We start from the raw sequence: 17,582 nt of genomic DNA, 5'->3' as shown, positions 1-17,582 counted from the left end.
ATGAGATGATACTTCTTTCACCTTGACCAGTATGGGATTATTTGGCATTGAAATTACACTTAAGAAAGATTTGTGGCTAAGCGCATCTGCCACCACATTATCTTTCGCAAGGCGAAATTTGATGTTGAAGTCATATTCTTGTAGAATTTCAATCCATTTCCTTTGCCGCATGTTGAGTGAAGATCCACATCAGACTTTTGTGGTTAGTTACAAGCTGGAATTTGTCCCCCAAGAGATAATGTCTCCATAATTTGAGGCAATGAACAACTGCTAAGAGCTCCAAATCATGGGTGGCATAATTTGCTTCATATTGCTTCAGCTTGCGGGAAGTATAAGCGACTGGTCTTCCTTCTTGGCCTAAGACACCACCGAGTGCTAGACTGCTGGCATCAATAACCACTTCAAATTGCTTGGTGAAATCAGGAAGTTTCAAGACTGGGGCAGAAGTAATAATGACCTTGAGCTGATCAAAACTGTTTTAATGGATTGGCAGCCATACTATTTTGCAGTCCTTCTTAAGAAGATCCGTCAAAGGTGCAGCTACCAAGGCATAATCTTTGATTAAAATCCTATACCATCCCGTGATTCCCAAAAACCCATGAACTTCACGAACTGATTTAGGGGGTGGCCACTGCAGAATATCTTTGACCTTGGCGGGGTCTACTGAGTAAAGAAAGTACATTTGCTCTTCTTGGCATAGAGTTTGTGTCTGCGCAGCAATTGCAGAACTCTACGCACATGCTCCTCATGCTCTTCCATTGATTTGGAGTAGATTAAGATACGGGGCGAGGTCTACTGAGATGCCATCTTTGGAGACGATGAATCCAAGATACTCAATTTGAGGAGTAAAGAAAGTACATTTGCACTTCTTGGCATAGAGTTTGTGTCTGCGCAGCAATTGCAGAACTCTACGCACATGCTCCTCATGCTCTTTCATTGATTTGGAGTAGATTAAGGCGTCATAAAAAAAAACAAGCACAAATTCATCCAAGGAAGGACGGAATATATCTTGCATTAGGCGGTTGAAGGTTGCAAGAGCATTGGTTAATCCGAATGACATTACAATAAACTCATAGTGGCCATAACAGGTATTGAAGGCTGTCTTGGGTATATCTGCTTCCTTGACTCTGATCTGATAGTAACGAGACCTCAAATCTATTTTTGAGAAAACTTTGGCCCCATGAAGCCTGTCAAGAAGTTTGTCGATGCGAGGGATAGGATACTCATTCTTGACAGTGACTTGATTTAGCCCTCGATAATCTATGTAGAGGCGGAGAGTTCCGTCCTTCTTTTTTTGGAAAAGAACAGGTGCCCCCCAAGGAGAGCTACTGGGGTGTACGAATCCTTGCTCAATGAGTTGGGAAAGTTGCTCTTTAAGTTCAATGGCTTCAGGGAGGGACATTTTATAGGGCGTTTTTGAGACGGGTTGAGCTCCAGGGATCACCTCGATTTCATGATCGGCTTGTCGAGGAGATTTCATGATCGGCTTCTCGAGGAGGCGGTAGCCCTGTAAGCTCGTCAGGGAAAAGATATCAGAGAGTTCTTGGAGCCAAGGGGGTTCTGTCTCCTTACTAGGTTCAATGGCTTTGTTGAGCTTTACTAAGAAAACTTGCTGATCCTTACGTGCTCCCTTGAGAAGATGTTTTGCCTTGACTACCCTAGATTTAGGTTTTCGTGTTTTCCCCTGAACGGATATTACTTGGCCATGCTCATTTTCAAAAGTGATACTCCCCTGGTTACAGTGAATGCTAGCTTTGTTTGCAATTAACCAGTCCATTCTAAGGATTCCATCATAAATTCCTAGAGTGGCCATGAGTTTGCTCATTACTAGCTCAAAATCAAGGTTTCCTACAGAGTGACGAGATACTACTTCTTTCCCAACCACTGGCTAACTCTACAATCATTCTTGTAGCTGTTTTTTGACCCATGTTTAATTTTTGCAAACACCTAGGAGAAAGAAATGAATGGGTACTGCCACAATCAATCAAAAGCTGGAATGGCTTACCGTGATGAGTGGCTGGGGTTTGGATTACACCAAATTGTTTATTCGGACCTTGGTGTTCTACCGCCGCATGGATGGTGGCGCGCTGTTCTTCAGCCATTTCCAAGGTCGGTTCTTCACTTATAATACATGCGGTCCTAGAGCAACTGCTCCTCCGCGGCCTCTGGCACGTCCACCGCCTTTTGCACCTTGGTGGATAGGGGTTCCACGGCCTTGATTTCCTCTGCCACCTTGGGGAAATGATGTTGTCATCTTGGGACAGTTGGCCCTAAGGTGTCCCGGCTCATTGCATTCAAAACACAGAGGGCCTTCTCTGGAAGAAGCAGCATACGAGCGGGGGACAAAAGAGTTGCTTTGCCGCCCTCTGTTGTAGTAGGAAAAATTCTGTTGGGGTTTCTTGTAGGGTCGATCTTTAGGATTTGCCTCAGGGTAAGATCTCTTTTGAGGCTTAGCTTTGTTAGTCCTCATTTCTTTCACAAGGGGCTTTGCTCGTATGAGAGCATCCTGTAATGTGCTTGGCCTCATTGCTTCAAGGCGGGAATCTAAGCGTTCATTTAACCCTTGGCAGAAGCGAGCCACTTGTTGCTGGGAAGTAGTCATAGCTAGGGCATACTTCCGAAGAGTGATAAATGGTGTCACGGAACTCGAAATTTGAGGAGTGACTAGCAGTCTCGAAGATGCATTGGAAAACTAGAAACTTCGAGTAGGCATCTTTCTCTTCCTACAATCATTCAAACATCAATTCAACTTGTTTTTAGTAAGATGTTTTTATTAATTAGCATTATGTTAGGTAAAACATACATTGCAAAACAGTCCTTAAATGGCAAGTCCTAGGAGCTAAGATCGGCTCTGATACCAATTGTAAGGGTTTCCTCTTCCAAAATAGGAAAAACACTTAAGATAGTCCACCACTAAGTCTTAACTTGGAGAAAATTTTCCATTCATCGACACCTTGACCATGCAGAGATTCAAGGATACGATTCATAGGTAAGACCTAATTCTATCCCATCTTCACTAATAAAGAAATGTCCATGTAATAGATGAATTTATGAGTTTTTATGGTATAACAATCAATGATTTTATTAAATGAGTCATTTCTACTTAGAATCTTCAAATTTCGAGCCCAAATTTGAAATTTGGCACGATTTTACCTTAATATAAGATTTTACAGCATCCAAAACGGACATCGGATCAAGCTTATACGCAAATTTTGGTTATTTTTAGTTAAAAAACGACGACCTTTAAATCTTAATAAATGCACGACTGGGCGTTCGATTGACGAACGGTCTGCACCCTAACGACTGGGGGTCCGATTGACGAACGGTCTGCACTCTAACGACCAGGGAAACATCCCGGACAAAATCCCTCTCCCCCCTCCCCCCTCCCCCTCGGGCGGTCCGGTACGCAAATCGAGACTGGCGTCCCAAATTTAGAGACCCCGCTCCAAAAAAGGGATCGTACACACTCACCAGGATGCTCGTACAATGGTCGCACAAGAACCAAAGGTCGGCCACCCACTGTGTGGTCCACATGCACCACTAAGTGAACACCCATGTTGCCTCTGACCAGATAAGGTACATGCGTACCACTCCTTTCCCTGTTAACCGCCATCGTACCTCCCCCAGAGCCATGTAGGCCATTGATCCACATCCTTTGCCGGCACACCGTCCTTTCGACCGTACTTTACGTAGCGCCCACACCTATCGTACCCCACAGTTAAATAAATCCCTGGGGTGCTCCATGGGCAACACGCATTTCTGCGCAGCCTATACTCTGTCGTGTCGTCGTTTGTACCATCCTCTGTCCTTGCACAGTGTACTTGCTGCAGTGCAGCCGCCCCTTGCTGCTGTCCCTCTTAACACTCCCTCATCTGCCACTTTTTAGATAAGGTAACTTTCCTCTACTCCCCCCTTGTTAGAAGATCACGCTCTCCCTGCGGGATAGAACTAGGTCTTACCTATGAATCGTATCCTTGAATCTCTGCATTGTCAAGGTGTCGATGAATAGGAAATTTTCTCCAAGTTAAGACTTAGTGGACTATCTTAAGTGTTTTCCCTATTTTGGAAGGGGGGAACCTTACACTATCCAGCATGAGAAGGATCCCATATGTCCTCTAATCTCCTGAATCCATTGTTGTTCAGTCTTTTGGAAACTCTAATATCTATCATGGCTAAAGGAGGCTTATATCTATGTGTCCATTAGATGTTTAAGCTCAGTAAAGTGTTTCCTGTAGTCCTAGTACATCCATCCCAATTAATCATATCATGCCCACAGCTTCTTTCCAGTTGTAGCATAGAAATTTGCAAAAGGAGGAGCATCCTACTTTTAGTGGAGCATAAGATAGAATTTTCTCTCTCCAGTTGAGTCAAAGCGATTTTCCTTTAAGTTGTACATCTTCTCCTTCTATCTCTTCTCTCATAATCTTGGCCCAAATACTTTCTTGTTTGAGAAACTTGGGTAGGCTAGTTAGTATTTTTGCTTTAGAGTGTATAGATAGGTGAAGAATTTCTAAACCTCCTGTTGGTGAACACACACGGCAATGCCTCCTGCAGATTAGGGTTAGGTGCAGGAAGAAGAAGCTCACACAGAAGAGAGAAAGAGAGAGGGAGTCAAACACCAAATGTGTGGTGACCACAAAATGCAAGTCAACCCTTGCATGTGTGTCACATCCATATAATATAGAAGTATAAAAGTTATATGGATAGAGTGTTCTTTCACACTTGATATCCAGGGGGAAAAACCACATGGAAGAAAGTGCCCTTGGTTAAGCCATGTTCACACGTAGCACTACCATAAGTGAGCATATGCCTACAAATCTCTCTTGTAGTGAAAGTGTGAACCTGTATAAGGTAGCAGATCACTCTCTGTATGAGAGTAAGCCTAAAGCTTTGCGGAAAGCTTCAAACTTCTCTCGAGGTAAAGCCTTTGTGAATAGATTTGCAACATTATCCTGTGTAGGGCAGGAAGAAAAAATGATCTGCCCTGCATGTAACCTCTCTCTGACATAGTGATAATGAATCTCAATGTGCTTGGTACATGCATGAAATACGGGATTTCGTGCCATGGCCATAGCACTCTGGGTATCAGTGAGAATGGTGGTGGGTGTCTGCTGACACTCACGAAGATCAGCCAATAATCTCCTCAGCCTTACACAATCTACTGTAGCTGTGAAGACTGCCCTATGCTCAACCTCGCAAGTAGACGTGGCAACAGTGGGTTGCTTTTTGCTCAACCAAGATATGCATGAACTGCCAAGAAAAAAACAATTTCCATTGGTGGATTGCCTATCATAATCACCAGCCCAATCTGAATCAGTGTATGCATAAAGCTGCAAGTTGCCCCCCCGGGATAGAACAAACCAAGATCCAGGATACCCTGAAGATAACGAAAAATGCATTTGACTGCTCGCCAATTTTTTGTGCCTGGGCTATGCATGAATTTTCTTAACAAACACAGCCCAAAAGATATGTCAAGCCTCGTGTTACACAAATAAATGAGGCATCCCACTGCCTGGCTGTAAATGCCGGCCTCAATAGGCTCTTCAATATCATGCATAGTAAGGTGTAGACCTGATTCTACTGGAGTAGAAATGGGCTTACATTTGCATGAATTTTCTTAACAAGCACAGTCCATGTCAAGCCTCGTGTTACACAAGTAAATGAGGCATCCCACTGCCTGGCTGTAAATGCCGGCCTCAAAAGGCTCTCCAATATCATGCATAGTAAGCTGTAGACCTGGTTCTACTGGAGTAGAAATGGGCTTACATTCATCCATGTGAAACCTTTTTAGCAAACTTTTTATGTACTTAGTTTGCTGCATAACAATGCCATCATCTCTATGCATAAACTGTATGCCGAGATAGTAGTGTAAAGGTCTCAAATCTGACATCAAATTCAGCTTTCAAATCAGCTTTGAAATCTGAAATTTGTGCTTTGCTAGTCCCTGTTATGAGCATGTCATCTACATACAAGATGACTATGAGAATATCGGCACCGGTTTTCTTCACATATAAGTCTTAATGCTTTCTCATTCCTGCTCTTTCACTCATTTTTCCCACTCACCTCTGGGCATTCATCTCTTCCCTCAACTAGTCCCCACAGATTTTTCCTCATGAGCAAATACATGGTTTTTGTTTGCCATGTATAAAACTGCTCCCCATTAAATTTGGCTATCTCTTGTGCCGTGCTCATGATGATGTGAAGGGGATCTTACCTCTTGATCCAATTTCAAGATTCAAGAGCAGTGTCTACCCTTTTACAACTCAATCTGGTGTTTAGGTGATGATTACAACAGATTTATCAGCACAAATTCACCAGAAATTAAACCAAGGGTAACAATTCTGTACTGAATGGTTGGAGTATCAAACCATCTCCGAATTGCAATCTGAAGCTATAGGGATCTATATCAGATACCCAATGGTTAATTTGAACCCTCAATTGCACCAAAATATAGTGATTAGTGTTGATTAATCACTGATTAGTAAATTAATCCTCTGTTTTGTGTGCAGAAAACAGAGTATGCGGGGAATCCAGATCTGGGACTTTAGAGTTCAGATGACCTCAAATCCTTTCAAGGCCATCAATAGCAATTAATCTAGTAGAGAATTAAGCCAAGAAACACAAGATTTGACTAAACATTGAATGCTTAATCTCTGTTTTACCAAAGTCACCTGCAGATTTGATGGAGAGCTTGGATCTCACTGTAGACTTGATGAAATAAAAAATTGTCTTCACTAGCTTGTAGATCACCCTTGAAAACTCCTACAGCCCAGAGGATTTAGAGCCATTTCATCTGGTGCAGACAAGATCTCAGATTTGCTTAAGAAGAAAGGCGTCTGGAAAAACACGGAGATCTGCAGGATGCGCCGACGGTTTGCTGAATTGAGTAGATGGGCTGAAGCACAGAGCTTGTGGCTATGTGTGGCTAAAAGGTTTTGGGCCAATTTTATGTGTGAAGGGAGAGAGAGCTCCTCCACCAACTGGGGGTACAGAGGCTAATTGAAAAAGAGGTAAAAGAACTTGATTATCTACTAATCTTTATTAGCTAGGTGATTAGCAAGATAATGGGCTCATAATTTTGATGGATTCTAAGCTAGGCTCTGATACCATGTTAAATTTGCAGCAATGTGATGAGCTATGGTGGATCAAATGCTAGAATTAGCATCATTAGCAAAGAGATTAGACAATAATTAAGACGTGATGAGTGAGGAATTAACTGATAGCTTAATGTAGGCATGGATAACCAGCAAATTCTCATTAGACCAATAGCTCAATTTATAGAGTTTACATCCAAGCATCTAATCCCACTGATCTCTCCTTGATTCACTTCATCTCTTTTGCTATGTCCACCTCTTCCCATAATATCTCCACACCTTCTAAATCTTCTCATGCTACCCTTTATTCTCTCCCAGTAGATACTTCTCACCTTTTCACAGCTTCTCTCACATTTACAGACTCACTTTTACAGCCTCTTGCTAAGGGCTTGTTCCCGCACACACCCTATTCACTTGTATATTTCAACACTTCTCACATTTTCATTATCACCTCTCAAAAAAAGCAAAGAATCATCAGCAAAACATTGAATATTAAGTTGCTCTCCATTCCCAAGTTTCTACCCAGTAATAGACCCTTTTTCATTGGCATCTTCTAAAGGGGATGTGAGGCCACAACAAACAACAAGGGGACTAATGGGGACAACCTTGCCTAACAGACCTTCTAATTTCAAATCCCCCAACTAGTCTCTCGTTTAATAGAAGCTTAGTGTGAGCACCAGCAATTAGTGTATATATACAAGTAGCCATCTTAGGCTAAAACCCATCTTCTCCATTACTATGGCTACAAAAGACCAGTGTATTATGTCAGATGCCTTTTCTAGGTCGAGTTGAAATATAACACATTCCTGACTGTCTTTTGAGCTAGATCCTTTGCCAACAGAGCAGCAAAAATGTTATCATATATGGATCTGTCTTTGATGAAGCCATATTATTTGCTGGAAACCATCTCTTGGAGAGCAGGAGTGATTCTTAAAGCAATGATAGTTGCTAATATTTTGTACCTCACTGTGAGGCGAGTGATAGGCCTCCAATGGTTCAATTGAGTGCAGGTAGGTTGTTAGGAATTAACTTAATTAATCTTTCTCTTAAGTCATTGTTAAGCTGTATTGTAAAGAAGGCCTTCCTATAGGTTACCCACACCCAGTCTTTCAGAGAATCCCAAAATGCAAGAAAAAATTCTACAGAAAGTCCATCCCACCCTGGGGACTTATCCTTACATAATTTTTTTAGTGCCTCTCAATGTCCTTATTATCCAACCATTTGGCTCTATCTGGTTTGATGCTGGTATTAACCAAGTTAAGAAGTTGGGACTCTGCTTGAAACCTCTCTATAGAGGTATCATCTTTGAGATTCAAAGTGGTGCCCAAGCATTCCACCCACCTCAAGGCAGTCTGTTTCAACTCCCCCAGCTCTTGATCATTCTCATCCCTAATTTGTCCTTGTATCTCTCTGTTCCCTCTTTCCTTGATCAACCCAAATAAGTATTTGGCAGGTTTTCTCCTATTGTTATAAATTCTCCAACTCTCTCTCCTTTTTCTCTCTCATTGGCTAATTTAGTGTCTTCCTCCTTGAGATGAGTTTGACACTTGACATATTGATCTATTTCTATCCTGGATGAGCCATTAAGTTGTCTCTTTTTCTGTAAACTGTTTAGGAGGTTTCCCTAGTATTCCCTCTCCTGTCTCTTCTAATGAGCCCTTTATAATGCAACGATATTGGATATCAAGTCTATTGATCCATTTCCATATCTCCCCTCTAATTTTGTTATTATGTCACCTTTAGTTGGCGGTGTTCGAGCTCTACGAGTACGAGAGACTCGATGGTCAACCTTCTCTATCTAGCTCTTTGTAAAGCTCTGCATATATAGCCTCCTCATCAGTCACGACATGCTATGAAATTTGAATCATAAATTTAACTTTGAGCTCTGGAGATCTCTACCTGTTTGGAGACCTCCATGTCATGCATGTTAGCGCGACAATATACAAGCCGTTCTAACTACATGGTATTTATATATCCTTGTGTGAATGAGTCAGTGGGAACTCCTGTTCCTCTCACATGCCCCTGAAGAGCAATCCTATGGGAAAAAATTAGGCACTTATAGATTGTATAAACTTTAGTCTCAATGTGGACCTCTCCATGTTAGCCATGCGCAAAACTCTATACAAGGGAGCTATCACAATGACAATAGCACGTACCTGGTCTCCCCAGATTTTGTTGCATGGTTAAGGAAAGACATGGAGACTAGTGCGGACGAGGCTCGAGCCGTTCAACGACTATGCATGAGAGTCTCCTTTTTGGCACGCTCGTCATTCAAATTTCATCTCTCTGATGGCTTGCCAGATATGACAATAGATAAAGTCGCCCGATGTTCTTTACCCCGCACTAGTTGCCCGAGACTAGTGCGGACGAGGCTCGAGCCGTTCAACGACTATGCATGAGAGTCTCCTTTTTGGTACGCTCGTCATTCAAATTTCATCTCTATGATGGCTTGCCAGATATGACAATAGATAAAGTCGCCCGATGTTCTTTACCCCGCGTTTTCAGTATCCACGACGCGTAAGAAGTATGTGCCGAGAGCAACCATAATTCGTCCATTCTTTGTGTACGGGTGTGAGTTTGTCATTGATTCTCTTTCTCTCATCATCAAACATGGTGGTGCGCATCTCATGGTATGTGATACCATGTTAATTGCCATGGAATGGCCCCACCTCCGCAATGGCCTTCATGATCTTGTGCCATTGTAAGAACTTGAGCACATAGAAGGAGAGATTGCAACAATCAATGACTGACTATACATGCAATCTCGTCGCTTACGGCTTTCATTTTTATCTTCATATATGTGAGGTTGTTTATGTTTGCACTGATGGTGGTTTGACTTGTTGGAGAGCTCTCTTTTCTTGGCCTCTCTTATTGTTGTTTATGTTTGCACTGATGGTGGTTTGACTTGTTGGAGAGCTCTCTTTTCTTGGCCTCTCTTATTGTTGTTTATGTTTGCATTGATGGAAGTTAGAGCCATCCAAGGTGGAGCCGATGATGCAACGGGGGAAGGACTCACGGAAGCTCATGCTTGAGACATGGAAGCTTCTCCACGTCCACATTTTCCTTGGTTGTGGATGAGCGAGTACTTTACAATTTCTTGAGGAATCTCCTTGCATGGTGTAACTTTCCCCCCAAGCTTGAACTCACGTGCAAGGAGCCTCGTGACGCTACTTGTGTAACCCTTCTCGCAAAAGTTACATGTCCGTTTACTTGACCTCGAACTGCCTGTAGATTTCTCACCTGTGGTGGTATATAAGGAAAAAGCGTCATACTTCTCCTTTCTCCGGTCTTCATTCCCATTGGAGATTGTATCATCATTGTTAACCACATATTGGTTAACACAATCCTATGATAACTATGTTTACACACTTATGTAATGGGCACTCACACTAGATTGTAGATCTCACTGTTTGATAAGGGAAGCACCCTAAAGCTTTGAAGGACAAACAAGAGGATCTTTTTCCATTGGCCAAACCATAGAGAAAAGCCTTGTAACTATGTTTTGGTCGTCTCGGGTCACTTACTCTCGGGTGGCCTAGTGGGAAAAGACTTGGAACTATAAAAGTCAATTTTTCTTTTTTGTAACTTATTCTCCTATTTGTGCAATAGAAGTGGAGTATTCTCTCTCTCTCTCTCTCTCTTGCAAGTCTAGTCTAGCTTGTGTGGTGTGCTTAGTATTAGGGTTTGGGAGTGATTAGTGTTAATCACTTGTTCTCTATGGTCTTTCATACATCGAGACAGGACAGGAGTCAGCTGACATTCACTCTCGTAGGACGCCAGGTGGAGGTGGTGACATCATACGTGTACCTAGGGGTTACCTTCTCTGCAGAGCAGCCACGCGGTTCACCATGGGTTCAGCATAGCCAGAGCTAGATTGACACGGGGACAGTGCCACCAAGCGCATTTTTAGGAGCCCCAGACGAAGGGGTGGCTATTTGACACATTAGTCACACCGGCATTGATGTATGGAGCAGTGGTATGGGTGGCAAGCCTTGCTACCCATTGGCAGATAGAGAGACCACAGGCCCTCATGATGGCAAGCAAACCGTCAGTACCTCATGACATTATCCGAGCAGAGTTTGCTGCGCCTCCTATGATGGTAGAGGCCATATTCCATACTATATACCTGCTAGACAGATTCAGAGAGATGCCACAGGACAGATTGTCATACAAAGCTTTTGAGGCATCTAGACAGCTGGCTGAGGCAGGAGACAGAGGATCATGGTATGCAAAGGTCACACATTGGTTCTCACAGCATGGCCTAGACATGGATCATCTACCACCATTCCAGTATGACAGGGATGCACCACATATCCGTCTCTCTCATAGTGAGAGAAACAGAGTATTGAGACACGACCTATGGCAGCTCTATACACGAGAGACATGGATATCGCCTACATAGCCTCTTCCACCGAGGATGCTCTACTACAGAGATCACTTCATGAGTATCACTGATGATGGATTTATAGAGAGGCCTAGATACATGGAGGGCTTTTTACCACACGGCTCCCGAGTGGCTATTGGTCAGCTTAGAGTTTCATCACATCGATTGGAGATCGAGACTGGCAGAGCAGCACGGATCTCCCGAGAGGACCTATGGCAGCTCTATACACGAGAGACATGGATATCGCCTACACAGCCTCTTCCACCGAAGATGCTCTACTACAGAGATCACTTCATGAGTATCACTGATGATGGATTTATAGAGAGGCCTAGATAGATGGAGGGCTTTTTATCACACGGCTCCCGAGTGGCTATTGGTCAGCTTAGAGTTTCATCACATCGATTGGAGATCGAGGCTGGCAGAGCAGCACGGATCTCCCGAGAGGAGAGGGTATGCAGGTTGTGCAGAGAGGAGGTGGAGAGTGAGGAGCATTATGTATGCAAATGCAGAGCATATACAGCCATTCGAGAGAGAGATCCCATTTTATTCAGAGAGCCACATTTCCTACGCCAGATCTTTGAGGTAGTAGACCAGTGCATACTGGGGAGATTCATTCTAGACATACAGCGTCACAGAGAGACATCATTACAAGCTTAGACAGATCCAGAGGGGGGACGATAGACACAGATTACTACATTTTTTTAGAGATCCATCCCACTCCCAGCCCCTACACAGCAGGGAATTACTCTCTAGAGAGCAGAGACACTCAAAGCCCACAGGAGACAGAGGACACCTGGCTTTCAAACACCACGCCTATACCAGAGAGAGATGATAGAGATCAGAGCAGCTCAGTTTCACAGAGAGGGTGCAGAGCGACTGGCTTGCTTTTTTTAGAGCAGACCTAGGCATGTTCTTCAAGGAGCTGTGGATGGAGCTAGCTAGGTTGCATATCATGATTGTATACTCCATGTATATAGCTTTGCATTCTCCTAGTAGTAAAGCTCCATCCCCTCCCCCCCACTCATTGTACTTATTGCACACCCAGATTCAGCTTTTTAGTTCAGTATTTTTTCATTTTGTTGGGATGACAGAGGATACCCCACATAGGTACATTGATTTGTCTCATAGGCCGAGTTCGGTCTTTTGAAAGACGTTAATAAAATCTTTCTTTCTTTGCTTCCCTCTTGCTTCTTCTCTTCCTCCTTCTTGAGTGATTAGGCCACCATCGCGATCGTCTTCCATGGAGATTTCACACGATCTTCGTAAGAGAGGTTGCACCACCTGTTGGATTAGTAATCGCCTCAGCGTGACAATGAGTGCGAGAGGATGGTGGTGACGAGTGTCTATGGTGGAGCTCTTGAGCAAAGCTTGAGCTTGGCGGATCAGTAACTTCCCACGACACGTTAGGGTGAGCTTAACATCTTTGGGGCCGCTTGCTGGTGGGGAGCGCTAATCTGCTACTTGTCAAAGCCTTCTTTGATTTGAATCCGACGAAGTCTCCATAGCCCGGTGCCAAGTAAGTAGATATGGCATTCGGTTTTTGGTTGATGGATTTGTTTTGTTGATTTTTTCTGTTGTTTTTGTTAATTTTGTTTTGATTTTGTGCATAGCTTGTGGTTGGGAGTAGGATTAGTAAGTGCTTAGGCGAAAAAACTAGGGATTTGGATGATTAGAGAGCTTAAAGAAGAGGGTTTTTTGCTTAAATATATGCCGGCTTCACCATGAGAGAAGAGCACTCTTCCAATTTAGGATTTGAGAGATTTCTTTAATTTCGTAAGGGATTCATCGAATTCTTCCCGTGCTTTTTCAACCGCATAATTTGTGTAATCTGTCTCTAATGACTCTTCGGTAGAGAGCACGTCTTTCTCTTGAAAGGGGAAGCACGTCTTCTCTGGTTTTGTATTTTGGTTGCTTTTTCAAGTTTGACTTTTTAAGGCTCAATAATGCTAAGCATGCTCTCTTGAGGTTGCTTTTTAAGTTGCGTATATGTCATGTAATCATGATTTTCTAGTCGGAGTGGTTGGGCGGGTTCTAGTTTCTTGATTGGTCTATGAGGTGTACTAAGTGATGAATCAAAACTTGTTTCATCCTCACTTAGCGACGTACTAGAACTTGTTTCATCTTCTGACTTTCTATCGGGCTTTTGTATCCTGTGTCGCACATGTGGGTTTTGTGGTTTGAGTGGTAGTCTTTGAGGTGGATGCTTCTGCATTATGTGTAGCTTTTAGCTCTTTTGGGGTTATGTCATCCATAGGTTCTTTTCCCTTGTCCTTTATTTCAACCTTGGTTTCTATAGTTTGGTTACCCTTGTTTTCCTTGGGTTTAGAAGGTTTTGTTTTCTCTTTTGGTTTCTGCTTTCTGAGTAGTTTCTACCCTTTGGACTATTTCTATTTGGGGCATGAGAGATGGAGGTTTTGGGTTAATTGTAGGTGAATTAGGACATTGGGATTCGTCTTGAGTGACCAAAGGTTTTGCAATATATGCATTACATAAAAATAGACGCATTGTGAGGACAATGGGGATTGGGATGGCAAGGCATTTCGCCCATCACTTTGAGAGGCATTAAGGATGTTTGGTTTTGAGGGGGCTCATCCTCTCTTGGATATTCTAGTTCAAGGGCTTTAAGCAAGGCTGTATAGAATTCAGGGAATGACAATTCGAAGATCAATTTTTCTTTAGTCATTGCTTCACTTGGTTTAGATGAGGAATATATCATATCATGATTATCCTCCATCATATTGTCATCTAAATGTATTGCTTCTTTACAACGTTGATTGAATGTTTCTGGATTGGATACAATGATCAAGTTGTGTAAGTTGTTATTATTTATGCCCATCATGAAACATCTTTTTGATTGAGCATGGTTTAGTTTCTCCCATGGTTCACATCGTGAGTCTAAGATTTTTATCCGAAGGATAAAATCTCTAATGGTTTTGTTTTGTTTTCGCTCAATTGAATATGCGAAGGTCTATAGAACAATGCTCAGCTACTACAAAGCCAATGCTACTGCAGATAATTTTGACTTTCTAGATGATGGTTGGGACAAAAAAACCTACAATAAAGTCTATTGTGAAGTGGTACCAAACTCAATTGCAATCAAATATATGATTGCGACTTATAATTTCATATTCTCTTTTTACTACAAACGTAGCAGGCTTATTTAAAATCAATTGGTCCCAATGGATCAAGACCTAAACTCTTTTGGTGATGAATTGGTTGATATTAAGATTTACGAATATGGATTGCTGTTAGGTGTTATATTGCTTAGATAGTGCTACACACTTACACAATTACGTCATGATGCTCCTAGAGACAATAGGCAATGTTTTAGGAAGCTTCTCATTTATTCTGAACAACAAAAAGTAAATGAAATAACTTAAGCTTGCTTAATATCTGAGTTTGTCATACATACAACTGAAACAACATCACAACAGGTATTGCATTGACGGGAGAACAAGATACAATGCAAAGATGTCCCAAATATGATTGTCAAAATTTGCCAAGATCAACAATTACATGTTTGTTTACACATCATGACAAAAGAAGTTACATGAGAGTAGGTGATGGGACATGCTCATGAGATTGTGGCTTTACTTGAAGATGGGAGAGGTTGATCCATGGGCATAGGCAGAGACTGATCCATAGGCAAAGGCATAGGGTGATCCTCAGGCAGGGGCTGTTCCTTTGGCACAATCGGAGAGGAGGGGTCAAAGGCTCAACTCCTGGCAGAGGCTCATGCTCCAAGGGCTTCCCCTCTTCCATGAACTCCTTTTGATCAACATTATCCTGTACCGTGGGATCCTCTTCTACATGCAGGCTCTTGTTCCATTGTGCCTTCCTCTGCAGCAGGCTCTTGTTCCATTTTTCACTCTTTTGCGGCAGCAGGCTTCTTTTCTCTGGTCTCATTCTAAATTTTTTTTCCTATCTTTGGATCAGATGCCATGCTTTCCTTCTCTTTGATCTGCTCACCTAAGGTCTCTCCTTTTTTTTTTTTTTTGGGCACAAGCTCCTCTTCTCTTGGTGCTCTGTGAGCATGGTCTAGCAGAGAACTTACAGTTTTAGCCCTAAAACTATCCACAAACTTGCATTGTAACTGTGTTCATCAAGCTGTAATCAAGATTAATGAAGTTTAGTTACCTTTTGATCCCATATTGATCAGTGTACAGTGTCATTATAAATGAATGGGTGTCTGAACTTACAATGTCTGGTCTTTCAAAATCATAATAAGCGTCCAACATGTATTTTGCATAAATCAAGGTCCTTCATCCACAGGAGTACCCATCTTTTTGCGGTGGAGTTTGGACATGCATTAAAAATCATAAGCAATCTGTTTCATCAGATTGAAAACCAGCATGTGTAGAGAGAAGGGGAGGCATGAAAAGAGGTTTAACAGAGTCTAGAAGATTGACGTTGGGGGGAATGTGATCAAGAGCACTAAACAATCTCTTTAAGAATCTACAACAGAGAGATGTACTTAATAACAATTCCAAAATAACCTTATCAAAATAAAACAAAACTTGTAGAAGGAAAACATACAGATTAAGCTCTTGATGGGTATCAATGCATACATGTCAGTCTTCAAGTAGACATGGTAAGAAGATCAACATGATAGGTAGCATTCACTTACTTTGAGTGATAGAAAAAAAGGATGGTATTGACCCTATGAAAGTTGTAGTGTGTAAACCATTTGCTTAAGCTTGTTACTGGCTCTCTCAAATTTCTTACAGCCTGAGAGAAGTGGGGGTCCAGAATATATATCATTGGTTGGACATCTACAGGTAACTTGGTCATCATGCTATCAAAAAAGGTTTGGTCACAATAGACTTTCAAAAATTCATTGCCAACATTATACCAAACAGTTAGGAACTTACCATAAACTAGCAAAAATAATTGAGTCTGAAACCTCTGCAAATTTGTTCCTGAAGATTCTTGTGCATTCTTTTGACAAAACAGTCTCTCTGTTAGCATCAACCTCCTCTATTTTGATAATTACTCTAGACCCCAAGTCTAGTAATCTCTGAAACTTCTTCATATCTTGAATGGCAGTAGCATGGAATAGAGCCTTAGAAGCAGCATCCTTTTGGCTCTCTAGTGATTGCTCATAGGTAGCCTTTGCCCTTGTGTCTCTATTATGTGTTACCTCCTGAATCTTGATTCCTTCATCTTTTGGCTTCCTTGTTGGTGGTACCATGAGAATGTCCCTTATCTTCACATCTACCCAGTCAGTAGGATGAAGGAGTTGGTCATATCTCCAACGTACCCTCTTGAGGGCCTCCATGTCTTTATGCATGATTGTACTCCTTTGGTAGTGGGCAACAACTAGCATAGTGTCGTGGAAGAACTCAATAAGGAAGTCTTCTATTGCTTCCTGGAGTGTGTAGATAGCAGACCTCTGCCACCTCTTTCCCAATGACCAGTTATCACAAACCTCTTTCAAAATCGTTTGGAAGGGTGTCTCTTTCTTACAAAAGCGTTATACAACGCGATTTGGGATTTTGGGCAATCCTCCAACCCTCATATCGCGTTCTTTGGCTCTTTCTGAACAAACTTGTTTTACCTTATGTTATCATTGTTTTTTTTGCCTACTCAGATCTTGGAGAGCAAAAGGCCTCTCAAAAGATCTGTAAGCTTTGCTCATCAGGTACTAAAGTAAGAGACTGCTCCAGGTAAGCTGTAACTACCATACCTCAAACTGAATTGTCAAGATTCGTAAGTATTGTAGCTTATACAGATTGGATACTTTTGTAGAAAAAGACAAGATCAGTGGAAAGGGGAAAGAGAGAGACCCTGCACAGCCCATGAAAAGGTCCCTCAAATTTGAGGACAAAACACTTGAGGAAGGTAGATCTTGTTATGTGCTTCTTGCACGTTCTTCCTATATTCTGTCTCCTCTGTTTGTTCACATTCTAAAAAGTAGGGATCTGTTTCTACCAGAGAAGAAATCATGTGACATGATGCTATTTGAGTTCCTTTTATAGAAGCAATACACATGAAGATTATCACATATTCTATAAGATGTTCAACAAGGGACTGGACTTTACAAAAATACTAGATCAACACAAAGATTTCTTGGCTGAGGAGATCAAGTTGTTCCAAGGTCTGAT

General features: G+C 42.1%; 1 protein-coding gene across 6 annotated transcripts in view; it reads left to right on the top strand.

The window, feature by feature from the left end:
* LOC147609848 (uncharacterized) overlaps positions 1-17,582 on the top strand; it is a 100,123-nt gene that overhangs the window by 61,089 nt on the left and 21,452 nt on the right. The gene's annotated exons all lie outside the window — the stretch shown is intronic.

This window comes from Cibotium barometz, chromosome 50 (genome assembly GCF_041138505.1).
Source record: "Cibotium barometz isolate CiBa-2024 chromosome 50, ASM4113850v1, whole genome shotgun sequence".
NCBI lineage: Eukaryota > Viridiplantae > Streptophyta > Polypodiopsida > Cyatheales > Cibotiaceae > Cibotium > Cibotium barometz.
The sequence above is the reverse complement of the archived record's forward strand: the minus strand, read 5'-3'. Positions and strand labels throughout refer to the sequence as shown.